General features: G+C 45.8%; 1 long non-coding RNA gene across 1 annotated transcript in view; it reads left to right on the top strand.

Annotated features, from left to right (window-relative positions):
* Positions 1-12737, top strand: part of LOC140406732 (uncharacterized) — a 67957-nt gene extending 55220 nt beyond the window's left edge. The window contains exon 3 of the long non-coding RNA XR_011939270.1: positions 12691-12737. This is a non-coding gene — a long non-coding RNA (uncharacterized lncRNA). The remainder of the gene's footprint in view (positions 1-12690) is intronic.
* Positions 12738-16738: the final 4001 nt, after the last annotated feature.

The raw sequence follows: 16738 nt of genomic DNA, 5'->3' as shown, positions 1-16738 counted from the left end.
AACCACAAACATAACACTTATAAGGCCTTATGCTATAAACTCAGTTTAAGGGAAAGTAAGTTATCTTACTTTCTGAAATATTGAAGGTTAATTCACTTTTCCTGGGACTAACCCAAAAAGTATACCACAGCCACCTGGAATTTTCTTTAACCTTCATATTCCAGCTGTTCCTCCAAGATAAGATTCTATGGGGGGTCCTTCCATTAGCTTTTTGGTTATGCGATCCTCTACTTTTTCTTTTCCTGACCTCATGACTGTGGGTGGCTCAGCTTCTTGTTTGGGTTTCCAGCAGATATCCAACTGCATTCCCATAGCTTCCCAAGCAAATTCTCTACTGTCTGCATTCTGCCACAAGGCTCCTTGAGGACCACTGTAGATTTCTTCCACTAGCTGCAAGGTGGAGCCAATCTTCTAGCTGCTTTTCTCCCACAAAATCCCAACTAAGAGTCCCATTTGCAATCCCTGCGGTGAATAATGAATTTAGTATTTTATCTGCTTGAAATCACCACCTGTTGGCATTTTCAATATGGTGAGCTGCAGTCTTCACCAAAGTAAACCTACAACTGCCTCTGTCTGTTCCTAAACTGAGCTGCTTGTTTCTGTCAATAAGCACACACAAATTAAACGAAGAACACAAGGCTCCACCCTGAATCACCATCTCCATGGTAATGTGACAGCTTTGGAAAATTGAACCACAAATGCAAACAATTTTTTTTTTTTAACCTTCAAGGCTACTCTTTTGATTCTGCAACCCGTGTGAATAATTTCTATCTCCAGTGGAGTTTTATGTCCCTTTCCCAGTATTGCTAATTATTAGCTTATTTTATTTGGATAACAATACACACACTGCCTTTACCCAGAGGTCCAGAAATGGGTCATTTATTGTTGATGGGTTTACACCTCTCCCTCTGACCCTGTAAGATAAACATAGGGTAGCTTTTAATTGTAATTAAATGCTGGCTTGTTTGAATTTAATTCAGTTTAGGATTATTACCACTTTCCCAATCGGGATTTTCCATTTATCTTAGATTTACCACTTTAATCTCCTAAAACTGAAAGTTATGTTCTGAAACATATGAATTGTGAGCTGGATTTTTGCATTAGTATATTAGCTTTTGTTACAAAGGCATTGGTGTATATAAGTAAAAAGTCTTACTGCAATTATATAGGGTCTTGGTGAGACTGCGTCTGGAGTAATGCAAGCAGAATTGGCCTACTCATCCCCTCTCAAAGTCCATCTCCATGGCAATGTGAATTACCTGGAACTTGTATCTCAATTTGTGGTAGCAATACCAATTAGCTACTCTTTAGACTTGGGTGTTTCTGGTGGCAGCCATGGAATGAATGGTCGCACATTTGGTGGCTCCCGCTCAAGGTGAATTTTTCCGGCATTTTCCCACCCAAAGGGTGAAGGAATTGAGGGCAAAAGGTGCAGGAGTGCCCAGGGAAGGTAATTATCCTTTGGTGTTGCTAGTGCATTGGAGGAGGAGAGTTTTGGTGGTGCGCCGCAGGGAATGATGGCGGAGGGCACGAGGGGGGCATGCGGCCTACCGAGCAGGTGGAGTTTTTGAATAACAGGTTCCAGCAGCAGAGCAAAGAGACCCTGGAAGTACTGGCTACGGTGGAGCCACTGAGACCTGGGATTGAATGAATTGAGCAGAGGCTGGAGACCCAGGGCTGGGTGATTTAGAAAGTGGAGGAGATGGTGAGGGAGCATGAGGAGCAGATGGCCTCATTGGTGGCGGAGTTGAGTATTGCAGGAAGAGGCTGAGAGAGAATGTTGAGGACTTGGAGAACCGCTCCAGGAGGCAAAATGTGATGATTGTTGGGATGCCTGTAGACATTGAAGGTGCGGAGGCCGCTGTGTGCATGGCAATAGTGGGCTGGAGTTGAAGGCAGAGCCGGCCTTTGATCAGCCGAGGTGAACCAAGCACTCAGGGCGCTGAGGAGGAGGCCATCGGTGGGGGAGCCGTCGAGGATGATGGTTGTGCAGCTGCATCACTTTTTGGATAAAGATCCTCCGATGGGCGAGGCAGACCAGGAAGTGTATCTGGGAAGGGAGTGAGCTGGGGTCTACCAAGACCACTGAAGAGGAGGGCCAGGTTCAACCGGGTTGGAACCAGCTGCCCGCTTTGAGAAGGGGGTGAAGTTTGAAGTATTATACTGGCCTGCCTGTGGGTGACTTTCCGGAAACCGGAGTTTTATTTCGACACACCAGAGGAGGCAATGAACTTTGAGGGACAATGGACTGGGGGGAGCGTGAGGACATTGAACTTTGGAGAAGGTTTGTGTCATTTGTACAGTGTTTGCGGGTGGATATTGCAGGCCAGGTCCTAGCAGGGGTGGTGCCTTTTGTTACTCTTTTTGGGGGTTGGGATGATCGGGGGGGGGGGGGGGGTGTGAAGAGAACTGGAGGGAGGAGGAAATGTTGGAGGCCTTGGGTGGGGGAACACCATGCTACCTGGTCGGCTAGTTAACGGGGGTGAAGTGGAGGGTTACCAGGAGGAAGATGGGGTGGGTTGGAGTTGAGGGCAGCAAGGAGGGAAGGGAGGGTTGCCGATAAGGATTTGGAGTAGTTGGGAAGGGAACGATGGCGGTAGAAAACAGAGGGCCGGCATGGAAGCACTCTTGACGCGGGCCGGGGGTTGGTTCAAAAAGGGGTTTAGCTGACCTGAAGGGGGTGGGTCATTATTGAATGTAAATACCAAGTTTTTGGTGAAGGTGCTGGCATCGTGGATTGAGGACTGTGTGCCGGGCATAATAGGCGAGGATCAGGGGTTTATGGATCGGGTCTGGCTGCTATCTAAGGCGCCGGTCGCGAACACGTGAGTCAGTTCAGGGTACTTTGGTGCCCGCTCTCCCTGTTGCTTTTTGCTTTTCATAGAATTTACAGTGCAGATGGAGGCCATTCGGCCCATCGAGTCTGCACCGGCTCTTGGAAAGAGCACCCTACCCAAGCCCACACCACCCTATCCCCATAACCCAGTAACCCCACCCAACACTAAGGACAATTTTGGACACTAAGGACAATTTAGCATGGCCAATCCACCTAGCCTGCACGTCTTTGGACTGTGGGAGGAAACCGGAGCACCCGGAGGAAACCCACGCACACACGGGGAGAACGTGCAGACTCCGCACAGACAGTGACCCAGCCGGTTTGGAGATGGAGCCATTGGCAATGGTGCTTAGGGCGTCGAAGGATTGGAGGGGAATTGAGCGGTAGGGGGTGCCGAGCATAGGGCCTCGTTTTATGCAGACAACCTATTATTGTAGATTTCAGCCAGTTTTCGGGATTATAAATTGAAGATGGGAAGTGTGAGGTGCTCCCGATTAATGTCAGAGACTAGGAAAGGAGACATGGGGAGTTGCTGTTTAGGGCAGTGGGGGCAAGTTTCAGGTATTTTGGTATCTAGGTGGCACGGAGCTGGGCGCGGCTGCATCAACTGAACTTGGCTCGACTGGTGGAGCAGATGAAGGGGGATTTTAAGAGGTGGGATGTGCTGCCGCTGGCGGAGCGGGTGCAGACAGCAAAAATGATGGTGCTGCCTAGGTTTCTATTTGTGTTTCAGAACCTCCCAATTTTTGTCCCCAAGAAGCCGTTCTTTAGGAAGGTCACTGGGCTGATCTCTTGTGTTTGTATGGGCGGGAAGACTCCGCAGGTGCGGCGGGCTTTTTTGGGAGTGGGGGGGCTGGCGTTTCCAAATATGATAAGTTATTACTGGGTGGTGAACATTGCAATGGTGAGGAAATGGGGCGTGCGGAGGCTGCGACGTGTTGGGAACGAGTTTGAGGGCTTCGCTGTTAATGCCTTTACCATTCTGGTCGGCCAGGTACTCCGTGAGTTCAGTGGTGGTGGTGTCGGCCTTAAAGGTGTGGGGGCAGTGGAGGCAGCATTTGGGGCTGGAGGGTGCCTCAGTGTGGGCACCCATCTGCGATAAACATAGATTTGTGCCGGCAGGGCTGGATGTGAGGTTTAGGGGGTTGTGGCAGGCAGAGATTGAGCGCTTAGGAAACTTGTTTATAGGGGGCAAATTTGCGGGACTGGAGGACATGGAGGAAGTGTATGAGTTGCCTAGGGGGAATGGCTTTATGTACCTGTAGGTTCGGGACTTTGTGAGGAAAGACATGCCATCCATTCCTGGGCTGTCGCCCCTGGGGTTGCGGGGCAAGTTGGCAGGGGAAGTGAGAGCTGAGAGGTGGGCAGAGGCCTTGCCGAGGGTGAACACGTGTTTGTCATGAAGTTAAACTTCACCTAGTTTAAGGTGGTGCATAGGGCACACGTGGTGGCGATTATGAGTAGGTTCTTTGTGGGGTAGAAAATAGGCGTGGGGGGCCCATGAATCACTCCACATGATCTGGCCGTGTCCAAGACAGGGAATTCTGGCAAGAGTTCTTGGACATGATTTCCGAGGTGTTGGGTGTGGTTCCGATTCTGGAGGTGATGATATTTGGGGTGTCGGAAAACCCGGGAGTCCAGGGGATGAGAGGGGTTGATGTTTTGGCCTTTGTACCCCTGATAACCCGGAGACTAATTTTGCTTGGGTGGTACGGGTTGGAGCCGCCGAGAGCGAGTGTGGGTGAGTAACCTGGTAGAATTCCTGAGGCTGGAAAAGGTCAAGTTTGTTCTTTGAGGGTCAACAAAGGGGTTCACCGGAGGTGGAAGCCGTTTATTGATTTTTTTTTTTAAAAGGAGGATTGAGGGGTCAGCAAGGTTGGGGCCACTGGGTAAGGGGGTTAAAATGAGAAGGCGGGGTGTGGCCGTCGGGGCGACAGGCTGTTTGTGGTTGTTTATTGAGTTGTTTTGTTGTCCTTCTGATATTTTGTGTATTTATCTGAAAATTCTTTGAATAAAATATTTTTTTTAAAAAGCTGTTCTTTCGTATCCCAACTCCATTGTATTGTGAAACAAAGTAGATACTTTAAAGGACAACCGTTTACAAAATCTGACATTCCTAAGGCTTTTGTGGGACTTGGTAACTAACAGCCTATCCACCGTCAGCACAGGTACTTCTGCTATTGTTTTTTTAAAAATACATTTTTATTAGAGTATTTGCAATTTTTATAATAATATTAACAGCGAGCGACATTAAACATGGTACAATAAACATTTCCACCCCATCACAATCTGCACACACCCCAACAGTCTGGCCTGCCCCCACCCCCTTTGGCATACTGCTTCTCCTGACATTTTAAATTTCTCTGAGAAAGTCGACGAACGGCTGCCACCTCCGGGTGAACTTTAACATTGACCTTCTTAAGGCGAACTTTATTTTCTCGAGACTGAGAAACCCAGCCATGTCACTAACCCAGGTCTCTGCACTCGGGGGGGCTTCGAGTCCCTCCACATTAATAAGATCCTTCTCCAGGCTACCAGGGAGGCAAAGGCCAAGACGTCGGCCTCTTTCGCCCCCCTGGACTCCCGGCTCTTCCGACACTCCAAAGATCGCTACCTCCGGACTTGGAACCACCCGTGTTTTAAATACCGTGGACATCACCCAAGGGAAATCCTGCCAAAACCCTCTAAGCTTCGGGCATGCCCAAAACATGTGGACACCTCGCTCACCTTTCCTCTGCCCCCAAAAACTTGCTCATCCGGGCCACAGTCATGTGTGCCTGGTGAACTACCTTGAACTGTATCAGGCTAAGCCTGGCACATGATATATTAACCATTCTTAGGGCATCCGTCCACAGACCCGCCTCTATCTCTCCCCCTAGCTCGTATTCCCACTTGCCCTTCAGCACCTCCACCGGAGTTTCCTCTGATTCCAAACTTTCCTGGTAGATATCTGATACCTTCCCCTCTCCCACCCATGTACTGGAGACCACTCTGTCCTGTATCCCCCATGGTGGCAGCAGCGGGAAGGCTGGAACGTGTCTTCTCAGGAAGTCTCGTACCTGCAGATACCTAAACCCATTCCCTGCTGGCAGTTCAAATTTATCCTCCAAGGCTTTCAAGCTGGGGAAGCTCCCGTCTATAAATAGATCCCCCATCCTCCTAATTCCTGCTCTTTGCCATCTCCGGAACCCACCATCGGTACAAACAGATGGTTATTATAAATCGAGGTCCAAACCGATGCTTCCTTCACTCTCTCTTATATCTCCTCCACTGCCCCCAGATTCTCAGAGCCGCCACCACCACCGGACTTGTGGAGTATCGGGCCGGCGAGAACTGAAGAGGTGCCGTTACCAGTGCTCCAAAATTTGTGTCTTTACATGACGCCACCTCCATTCGCTCCCACACCGACCCCCCCCCCCACTACCCACTTCCTAATCATGGCTATGTTAGACGCACCGTAGTAATTACAAACGTTTGGCAGCCCCCCCCCCCCCCGACTGCACTCCAGCAACACTTTCTTCACTCGCGGGGTTTTACCCGCCCAACAAAGTCCGAACTAACCTTATTTACCTGTTTAAAAAAGGCTCTCTGGGTGAAGATGGGGAGGCACTCAAAGACAAACCGAAATCTGGGGAGAACCGTCATTTCACACCTGTGATAGCGGGAGCATGTCCCATCTCTTAAAGTCCTCTTTCATTTGTTCTACGAGCTGGGATAGGTTTAACTTGTGCAGTGCCTCCCGTTCCCGAGCCACCTGGATTCCCAGATATGGAAAGCTCCTTCCTACCATTCTAAACGGCAGCTCTCCCAGTCTCTTCTCCTGCCCTCTCGCCTGTATCACGAACGTTTAGCTTTTCCCCATGTTCAATTTATACCCCGAAAAACTACCAAATTCCCCTAGGATCCTCATAACTTCTCCCATCCCCTCCAATGGGTCTGAAATATACAAGAGCAGGTCAGCTGCGTAAAACGAGACACGATGTTCTCCTCCTCTTTCTCCCCCCCCCCCACCCCCACCCCCACTCGAACCAGCCCTTTCCAGTTCCTAGAGGCTCTTAATGCCATGGCCAGTGGCTCTATGGCCAGAGCAAACAGTAGCGGGGAGAGGGGACACCCTTGTCTCGTCCCTCGGTGTACTTTAAAATACCCCGACCTCAACCGGTTCATAGCCACATTAGTTACTGGTGCCTGATGGAGCAACCACACCCAGTCAATGAAGCCCTCACCAAACCCAAACCTTCCCAGCGCCTCCCACAGGTAATCCCACTCCACCCAATCAAAAGCCTTCTCTGCATCCATTGCGACCACCACTTCCAATTTCCATCTCCTTTCCTTCTGAGGGCATCATAATAACATTTAAAAGCCTTCGGACATTGGCCATGAGTTGCCTGCCCTTTACAGATCCCGTCTGGTCTTCCCCTATCACCCCCGGGACACAATCCTCTATCCTTGTGGCCTATATCTTAATCAGCAGTTTGGCATCTACATTCAGTAGAGAAATTGGCCTGTATGACCCGCATTGTTCCAGATCCTTCTCCTGTTCCATGATCAATAAACTCGAGGCCTGTTGGTGGGGGGGGGGGGGGGGGGGGGGGGGGGGGGGAGGAAGACGCCCTTCTCTATTGCTTCATTAAATGTCTTCGACAGCAGTGGGCTCAATCTCTCCAAAAACTTGTTATAGAAAGCATCCGGCTCCGGGGCCTTGCCCGTCTGCATGCCCTCCAGCCCCTCCATTATTTCCTCAATCTCAATTGGGGCTCCCAGCCTACTTCTGCTGTTATTTATGGGCATGAATACCTTGCACCTTCTTTGCAGTAAAACAACCTGGGTCAATCTTTAGCACTCATGCCATCCAGACCTGATGTCGGCACAAGCCAGTATGGGTCATGTGACCCCCTTTAGTCCTCCATTTTGTCCACAAGTGAACGCCCTGAAAAATAAACAATCTTTTAAAATCATGCGTTTCTAACTTCTCACATGAAACCTGTGGGCTCCCATTTCTCCTCTGTTCAAATCTTAGCCAACCAGTTTCCACCCTGGTCATAATCACCAATGGTATCTGACTGCAGCTGCGACACATTTACCTTTCTGTAGTATTTTACACAGCGAATGATGCCATGTGCCTGTCCTGTCACGTTCTTCCCATGGTCCACTCTGACCTGTCACATGCAGACAATACAAATTCAGGAAATAGCACATTTGACCAGGTTAGGCTGGGTGGAGATATTGTTGGAGTGGGCCTTCCATTGGTAGTCATCCTGGAAATTCTCCGAAAAATTAGGAAAGTGCCTTTCAATGTTCAATTGCCCATTGAAAACTGGGAGCGACGGTGGACTGCTCCTGAAAAAGATTGTAATCCTGTGTAGGTCATGTTATAATCAATATATATGTGGCATGGGGTTATTGGTTGCATTAAAGTAACTTCAAATCCAGGCACTTGAGCGTTGCAATGCTGTCACTTCAATACCAACGATAATGGAAAACAAGGAAATGGATACATTTATATATACATAAATAAGTTGGAATCAAAAATAGAAATTGTGAAAATGACTAATGTGATTTCTACTGTTGCTTTCAATATCTGGACAGGTTTAAAACAACTTTTTGATCAATCCTCTGCTGGGAGCTGCACGAGTCCCTTACAGAACTGAAAGTTGTGGGCTCCTGATCTGTCCCTTTCTTTGCTGCACACTCAAGCTGACCCAAAATTCGTACAACTTGAGCATTTGTTTGAGTTGAGCTAAATGTTAAACCCAATATCCTATCCACTACCAACAGTTTCCTTCTGTTGTGTCATTGTCTTCTCCTAACCTTATCCTACCCTTCAGTTGAAATCCTCATCTGCTTTCATCCTGTCTTGAGACTTGCATCTCCAGTCCTCTTGTTGGTGTAATGCTCAATCTCATTGAACTCCAAATCATTCAAACTGATGCCTGTACACTGCATGTCCCATTAGTCCATCACCAAAATCCATTAAACCAAACTAAAAGCAACAATGACTAAAAGGTATGCAACACCTCCTCTATACTACAGAAAAAACCTCTTTATTAATGCTTTAATGCAAACAATAACCATGCCACATATATATCGATTATAACATGACCTACACAAGATTACAATCTTTTTCAGGAGCAGTCCACAGTCGCTCCCAGTTTTCAATGGGCAATTGAACATTGAAAGGCACTTTCCTAATTTTTCGGAGAATTTCCAGGATGACTACCAATGGAAGGCTCACTCCAATGATATCGCCACCCAGCCTAACCTGGTCAAATCTTCCAGTCTTTGGATTGTCACAGGATGAGTTTTGCCCACCAGCAATTGTCCTGTCTTCCCTCCTGCCAAGGGCATGCAACCTTCTCTCTCTGCTGACCACACCAGTTGCAGCCTTTTGTTTCTGTGAGACGTCGCTCTCGCTGCCCAAAGACTCAGACAGAAAGTCTGTCCACAATTAGCACAGCTGCTTTTTCCTTTGTTTTCATGTGTGCAATATAGCACCTTTCTCCCAGTAAGTTTCAACCTGGGCACCCAGGTTTTAATTGGACAGAATTTGAAGCAGATCATAATATCCTTTCCATTGTTCCATTTTACCTTGAACTAAAGAGACAGCCCCAAAACATAATCATCTTATAAAATTTCCTATTCATAACAACATTATCTGATCAGTATCATTACTTTTTGTGGGAGTTCACTGTGCGCAAATTGGCCGCCATGATTCCCATGTTAATTTTGAAGTGTAGTCACTTTGATACTTAATTGGCTGTAAAGATCTTTGATACATCAGATGGTCATGAAAAGTGCAAAATGCAAGTTCTTTTTCTGAATATTTGCTAACATTTAACCCTTGATCTCATCTGCAAGGTTATTCTGATCCATTCACATTGAAGCACTGCAAAAAAGGTTTAATTTATCTTTACCCCATGAAGATTTCTTTCTTGTCAATTGATTCATTGAATAATGATGGGATAGATCATGGTGTGTGGCTTAATGATTTGGTCTCTGGATGTAGGAACGTTCAAGGTGTGAATTGAAATTGAGCGAAATAATTGCATTTCGTATATATCTAGCATTACCTGCACTTTTGGGCCAGTATCTGTGGAATTCAGCCAACTGATGAAAAATAGGCAATTTTAGTTCGGGATCATTATTTTTGACCAGTTACCTGCAGTATATTTGAATGACTTTCTGCCATTGATTGTGGTGCTAAGTGCATATTTATTGCTTATTTTCATTTCACAAATATTAACTTGTATTCAGCTGTACCTTTTTGGATTTTGTTTTCCAAGGTTAAGAAGTGGCCATCAAAATTTCAACTCCATGCGTCAACTTTTCTTTGACTGTATGAAAGCAACATCACGGGTTTTCACCTTTTTTGCTCAGTGACGTGAATGAGCACGGAATCATGGAGTAGTAAATCCAGATCGAGATTACTTATCCTATTCCCCTCATTAAAAGGAATGAATTTGGGCGGCACGGTTGTGCTGGTTAGCACTGCTGCCTCACTGCGCCAAGGACCCGGAGTTTGCACATTCTCCCCTTTTCTGCGTGTGTCTTACCCCCACAACCCAAAGATATGCACGGTAGGTGGATTGGCCACACAAAATTGCCCCTTAATTGGAAAAAAAATAATTGGGTACTCTAAATTTATTTTAAAAAAGGAATGAATTCATAATTTCTCTCAAAGCTAATGCCCAAATGTTGCAGTATTAAAATCTAGAAACAATTCTACACTTCGGCGTATCAATACAAGCTCTTACACAAATGTTCTTCAAGGTTTTCCATCCATTATGTTAATGAAGTTGTGTCAGAGCTTTCAACAAGAGCTCTGCTCCATTACACTCTTAAAACCTCGGTGGTGAAGGCGAAACCAGCTTTTAAAGAAAAAATTGAGAAGCACCAAAAGTAGCTTCTGTTCATTTTGTATCTGATTGAAATCTATCTCACAATTAGAGTATGTATCCAGTCTTCTGAATGAAGACAATCTTGAGTATGCTTTTCCCTCCCCTCTTCCCAATTATATTTGTGACCTGTACAATTATCATACACATATTCATTCTACATAGAGAAAATTAAACCTTTTAAAACACTGGAACTACATGGACAGAGATCCATACTGCATTTGAGTTGCAGTATTTTTGCTTACCTTTTTATGTTTACTGATCATCTTTGTATTCCAGCTAGGAAAATACTCTTTCAGTTTTCATCGTCTACATAATTGGTCTCCAGTTGTCTAATGAACCTGTATCCATTTATTATAGCAGCTGTTCAAACCGATAAAACAATTTTTTGGCAAGAAGCAATTCTGTTTTCAGGTTAAGTACGGGAACTAAGTCAAGACTAAGTTCATAGCTCGGTGAAGTCCAATCTAATGAATGAGGGGTTTAATAGTTGCACTTGAAGCAATACAGAAGCCTACGAGAGGAAATAGGTTTTGGGATCCTGCACATTAACTGTTTCTGTACAGCATTGCTATTTGAGTCATTACTTTCAGAAATATAGGTCTATAATTTCATTTCAAATATTTTGTAATCTGTCAGTTTACTTATGTACTGCAAATTTGGTGATTGAAATGTGGTAAAAGTGTATTAGTTTACTGTTTCTTTACCTGGGACTTGTGTTTGATTTATTAACTAATTAGTATTATTGTGATGGATTACACTTGCATACAAGTGAAATCAAGTGTTACAAGGTTCTCATTTTGTAAATTGCTCATCTGTTTCCCTGATGAATTATACAGGATTACAGTTCCTTTCTCTATAAATTAACGCCCTTTCTAGTAGTTGAAACTCTTCCAGTGTAGATAATGTTTTCTAGATTGCATTAATGGTTTGACAACAACATTCACAAAATGAAAGCTACCTTCACAGCTCCTTTTTTAAGAAAAGCAGATTCTAGCATTGAGCTCGGGCATCTGCATTCGTCTCCATTAATATTTAATGTGGGTGTGTTTTCAGATTACAAATTAGCTGGAATGTGTTTCTTCCTGCAGTTTCTGTTGACAAGTAATGTGGTTCATTTCACAGAAAATAACTGTAATCGCTCATTTTCTAAAGTTACCTGCCTTGCCAATCTGCAAGCAAGCAAGCATGGTAGAATCTAAGCTATTGCTAGATGTGATTGTGTTATATGTGATATCACAGCTAACCTTTAATATACTTATTTTTGGAAAAGCATTTATCTGTGGTGTATTTTTGATGATGGGACTAGTTGCATTTATTTCTTTTTAATCCTAGTTCTGTGGCAATCGGATCCTTCTGCGAAAAACACAAATTGCGTTTACAGAACAACTTTGATCAATATTCACTTTCATTCTATATCTTGCATCCAGCAGTGGAAGCAAGGCAAAACTGTCCATTTTCCAAATAAATCCAGCTGCTTTAAAATTTGACATGCTGGTGGCATGCACATGAAAAGCTTAGGACAAGCCTTTCTGCTAGACTGCCTGCATTTAGTTGCTTTGAGCCTCGTATAGACTATCTGGGAGAAGCATGGGTGGAAATTTAAGCGATTTTCTCCAGGGGAAATATTGAAGTTCAATTCACCCACACCACTGCCGGGAGTCTCGTGCTAGATAGCACAGTTCAGTTGAAATTTGTTGACTGCATTTCATAATAAGTGTGATGGAGGTGTGAAGTGAAGGGAAAGGCTTTCCAAAGAATGGTTTGCTGGGGAGGAGTGGGTAAAACTTAATTTTATAAATACATTTTCTGTGTGGTAGCCGAACACTTCACTTTTAAAACTTAACTCAGTAGGTGCACAGGTGAAGTTTTGACAAATCTGAATCATGAATGCCTATCATATGCAGTTTTTAATAGAAGGTTACAGGCCTACCCACTATTTTCTCTGTTTACATGCAGCAAGGACATTTGGCCGACGAAGAGGTAAATACATTTTTAATACTCAGTGTTTGCTTGTCGAAATTTCAATGTTGTACTGGAGTGATTAACAGTTTTCAGTTGCTAGTATAAATCTTTTGGCAAGATTTTTCTGACATTTTGTGATTATCCCCAAAATTGAAGAAAGCATCAAATAATTCTAAATTAGTGGCTTCCAGTTTGTTACTTTGAATTTTTAAAAATAAATCTTGACAAGATTTGTTGTATTTCTTTTTAAATCTGTGAAATCATGGAATAAAATGGTCTGTTTTTAATTATGGCTGAAAAAATAATAATTCTAATCAATGGAATACCATGGAAGTGCAATTTTGAGATTTCCTTTGAGCTTGGTATTTTATTTATTTGAAGCGAATGGATTTGTTTTTGTTTCCCAACGCTGTTATTTTTAAATCTGGTCATGGGTATCCAAAGAGAGGCTCTTGAGTGTAAACCAGGTGTTTCCCCACAGAGGACAAACAGGAATCTGTGGTAGAATCACCCGAGGCTACTTGAGGTTTTATTTGCCTTGCCATCTGGACACCGAGTGGCAAAGGGAGACCTTGAAAAGAATGTTTTACTTTACTGTTTTTCTAGAGGGTTTAAAAAAAAAAAAAATTCCTAAGTAATTCCCTTTGCGTTATTCTTACCTTTGGATCACATTCAGCCTTATGGGCTGATCGTCTGTGACATGCATTCAGTCACCATGGTCAACACCTCTTAAAGATCAGCTATTGGGGCACTTTTTGCCCCTGTTCTAGTTTACACTATGTCTGCTCTTTTACATCAGGTGCCAGCCATAGGCTCACGTTGCCAGGTGCTCTTGTCTCGGAGTCAGAAGGTTCAGCGTTGAGATCCCACTCTACGTACTTGAGTACAAAAACCAAGGCTAACACTTCAGTGTAGTATTGAGGGAGTGCTGCACTGTTGGAAATGCCATTATTGGGATGAGATCTTAATGTCTGGTCCCATCTGCCTGTCTGGGTGGATGGAAACGATCCGATGGCACTATTGGAAGAATAGCAGGGGAGCTACCTGCAGTGAGCTGGCCAATATTAACATCTCAATCAACACCACCAAAACAGATTAGCTGATCGTTATCACATTGCTGTTTTGTGGGGACTTGCTGTGTGCAAATTGGCTGCCTTGTTTCCTACTTAATGATAATGCTGCAATTCAAAAAGTACTACTTTAGCTATACAATGCTTTGAGATATCTGGCCATGAAAGTGCTATATAAATGCAACCCTTTTCTCCTTTAAGTGGCCTATAGTTTATTTGGAACAAGTTATTTAGTTGATGACCCGCGAGTACTGCTTTTTTAAATACTGCGAGTCGGAAACAAATTACTTTCCTGCATCAGAAAATCTTTCTTTTCCAGTTTTAGTCCCATTCACTTAATGAAAGTTATGGGGTGATTTTAACAGTGCTTCCGGTGCAGATCAGGATGTGCTGGTTAAATCACTGGAGAGGCCGAAATCTGGATCAATGCCAGACGTGAATTTAACGTACACGCTCCCGGTGGCGGATTCTGGATTCCGCTCAGACGTGGCGAGACACCAGTTGATACACAATTAAGAGCAATCTTCATCATCTCCTTAGCAAGATGAATGCATGCCCAATCTAACGCCCTCCATGGGAACTAACTGGCTCCCCAGCGGGAGGTCATGCGGACGCTGTTAGCATTTCTGTTTAAAAACAAAAAGCTGGCGCAATGACTACAGAGGGGAGCACGAGGAGGTGAGTAGCCATTTCCATCCCCCAGCATGCAGCCTGGGGGCACTGGAGCTGCTGCCCCAGTGTTCTGGGAGGACTGGCCTAGTCAGTGGGCTGCGGTGCCATAGGTCGGGGTAACCGCTGGGCTTGGAGTAGGGGGAGGGGGTGCCCGAGGGGCCATCTGCAGGGCACCCAGGCCATCCTCCAGTTTTGTGCATACACATGACAGGGACAACTATAGCTGCTGCCTGTCTGTTCTACCAAACACTTCCAGGACAGGAAGGTTATATGCTGAAGGTCACTTGAACTTTCTTTGGCTGAGAGCAGCCTGTGGCTGCACAGCTGAAGGCTATTGCTAATAAGCAATTGGCCTTGTTAGTTACGTGAGCACTTCATAGCTGCAGATTGCGTTTGCTGCTTGCTCTCTGCTGGTGGCTGCAAATGCCTGGAGGCTGCTGTTGCTGTTTGATTCATTTTCTGCAACTGGAAAGAAGGACAGTGTTTTCTAAGATATCTGGGTCCTAGAACACCGGGCTTGGGCACATGTGTCCAGAAGGCAATCGGTTTGAGGCAAGAAGACGCTGTGGGGCCTGGTGACATTGATCCGAATGGGTCACCTGATAACGTTGTTGGAAAAAATGCTTATTCGCAGATTGTTGATGCTTTTGTTGCTGGTGTGGTGAGTGCTTGCTGCATGTAACTCTCAAGTCACTGCGGGTTTAAACACGCTGGAAGTCGAGGATGTTCAAGCTGCACCTTGAACGCTGGTGGAATATGTGGATGCCAGGATTTGGTTCTGGTGAGATTGGGTCGTGTGGAGGGCCTGCACAGCTGCGGCTCCTGGACGGTGACTGGCACTGATACGTGAACAAGTAACACATTGATGGGCAGATCATTTCTACAACAATGTTCCAGATATAATAACACATTCTCGGGCTTATCCTCCGGTTCTGTTGAGGAACCTGCGAGGAGTTTTTCTTTTGTGCAAAAGAGCTGATATAGCTTTGTATTGGTACCAATGTGGAACGGGAATGTTTCTTTGTTTAATGGTTACTGTGATGTGTGGAATGTTACGTAGTTGAATTTCAAATCTTTGTTACTGTTGACTGTTTAATAAACAAGATATTCTCAAGTGCATTCTCATGGGTAACGTGCAAGGTCTCAGACGAGTGTTAATGCCCAGTATTCAATCCAACTGCAAGGCCTGGACACTTTGCCTGAACTTTGTCAACACCACAGAGGCAGCAGCCAACAATCAAACACCCAAGAGCTGGGATTCAGCACTGATGCTATCCCTGCAATCAGAGGGTGCGTGTGTGGATCAGGGGAGGATACCTTGAGCATGGTCTCTCTAATCCCAGCAGGGGTCTGGAGTCTAGGGGCTCCTGCTGTGGCCGGTGAGTGTGTAGAGTAAGGTTCTCTACAACTTGCTCGGTGGATGGCAGTGAGAGAAGTCAGGACGCGTAAGGGTGGAGGGAGGCTCAGAGGATATAAGGGCCCCAGGGGAGAAAGAGGAGAGGGAGAGAGATGCCAGTCCCAAGGTGTACCAGAGTCGTTAGTCTTTCAGTGACTTGATGGACAGCATTTGCCGCAGGAGGCTCTGCCTCAGCAAGCAGACATTGCGGCACCTGTACCATATCCTTGCAGACTTGTCACCCGTGGAGGTGCGGGGCCGCCCCTGTTGGCTGTGAACATCACCCCAGCCCTGAACCCTTTTATTCGACTGGCTCATTCCAGGACTCAAGCAAGGACTTGTGCAGCATTTCCCAAGCTACAGCCACAAGTGCATCTGTGAAGTCACAGATGCCCTGTATTTCCAGGCAGGCTAAACTATATTAACTTTGAGCTGGATCAAACCCATCAAGGTGCTCAGGCAGCAGGAAGGAGTTCCACTCCCTGAATGTTCAACTTGTGTGCCCGCCGCCTACCGGATCATGCACGTGTGCCCTCTTCCCGGGACATGGAGATCCTCAGTGTCCTTTGAGGATCACCCATGATCCTCCTTCTTGGGGGATAAGAGGTGCCCACTGAGTTTGAGTGCGGAGACCTGAGACCCAATTATGACGAGGCCTCTGCTGCCAACCCGTGCTGTCATTGAGAGGCTGCACCGGACGTCTGAAAATGCGGTTCCGATGCCTGGACCGCTCTGGTGCTGCTGGCACTGCAGCTGGATGATGTCCTGGAAGAGGGACATGTGGCCTTGTCTGAGGAGAATGAGGAGGAGCCGGACCAGTAGAGGTTGGCGGATGAGGCCAGGGAACAGCTGGAATAAGGAGGACCAGCGGCAACGAGGGCTGAGGAGGCCCTCATCCTTGCTG

This window comes from Scyliorhinus torazame, unplaced genomic scaffold (genome assembly GCF_047496885.1).
Source record: "Scyliorhinus torazame isolate Kashiwa2021f unplaced genomic scaffold, sScyTor2.1 scaffold_819, whole genome shotgun sequence".
NCBI lineage: Eukaryota > Metazoa > Chordata > Chondrichthyes > Carcharhiniformes > Scyliorhinidae > Scyliorhinus > Scyliorhinus torazame.
The sequence above is the reverse complement of the archived record's forward strand: the minus strand, read 5'-3'. Positions and strand labels throughout refer to the sequence as shown.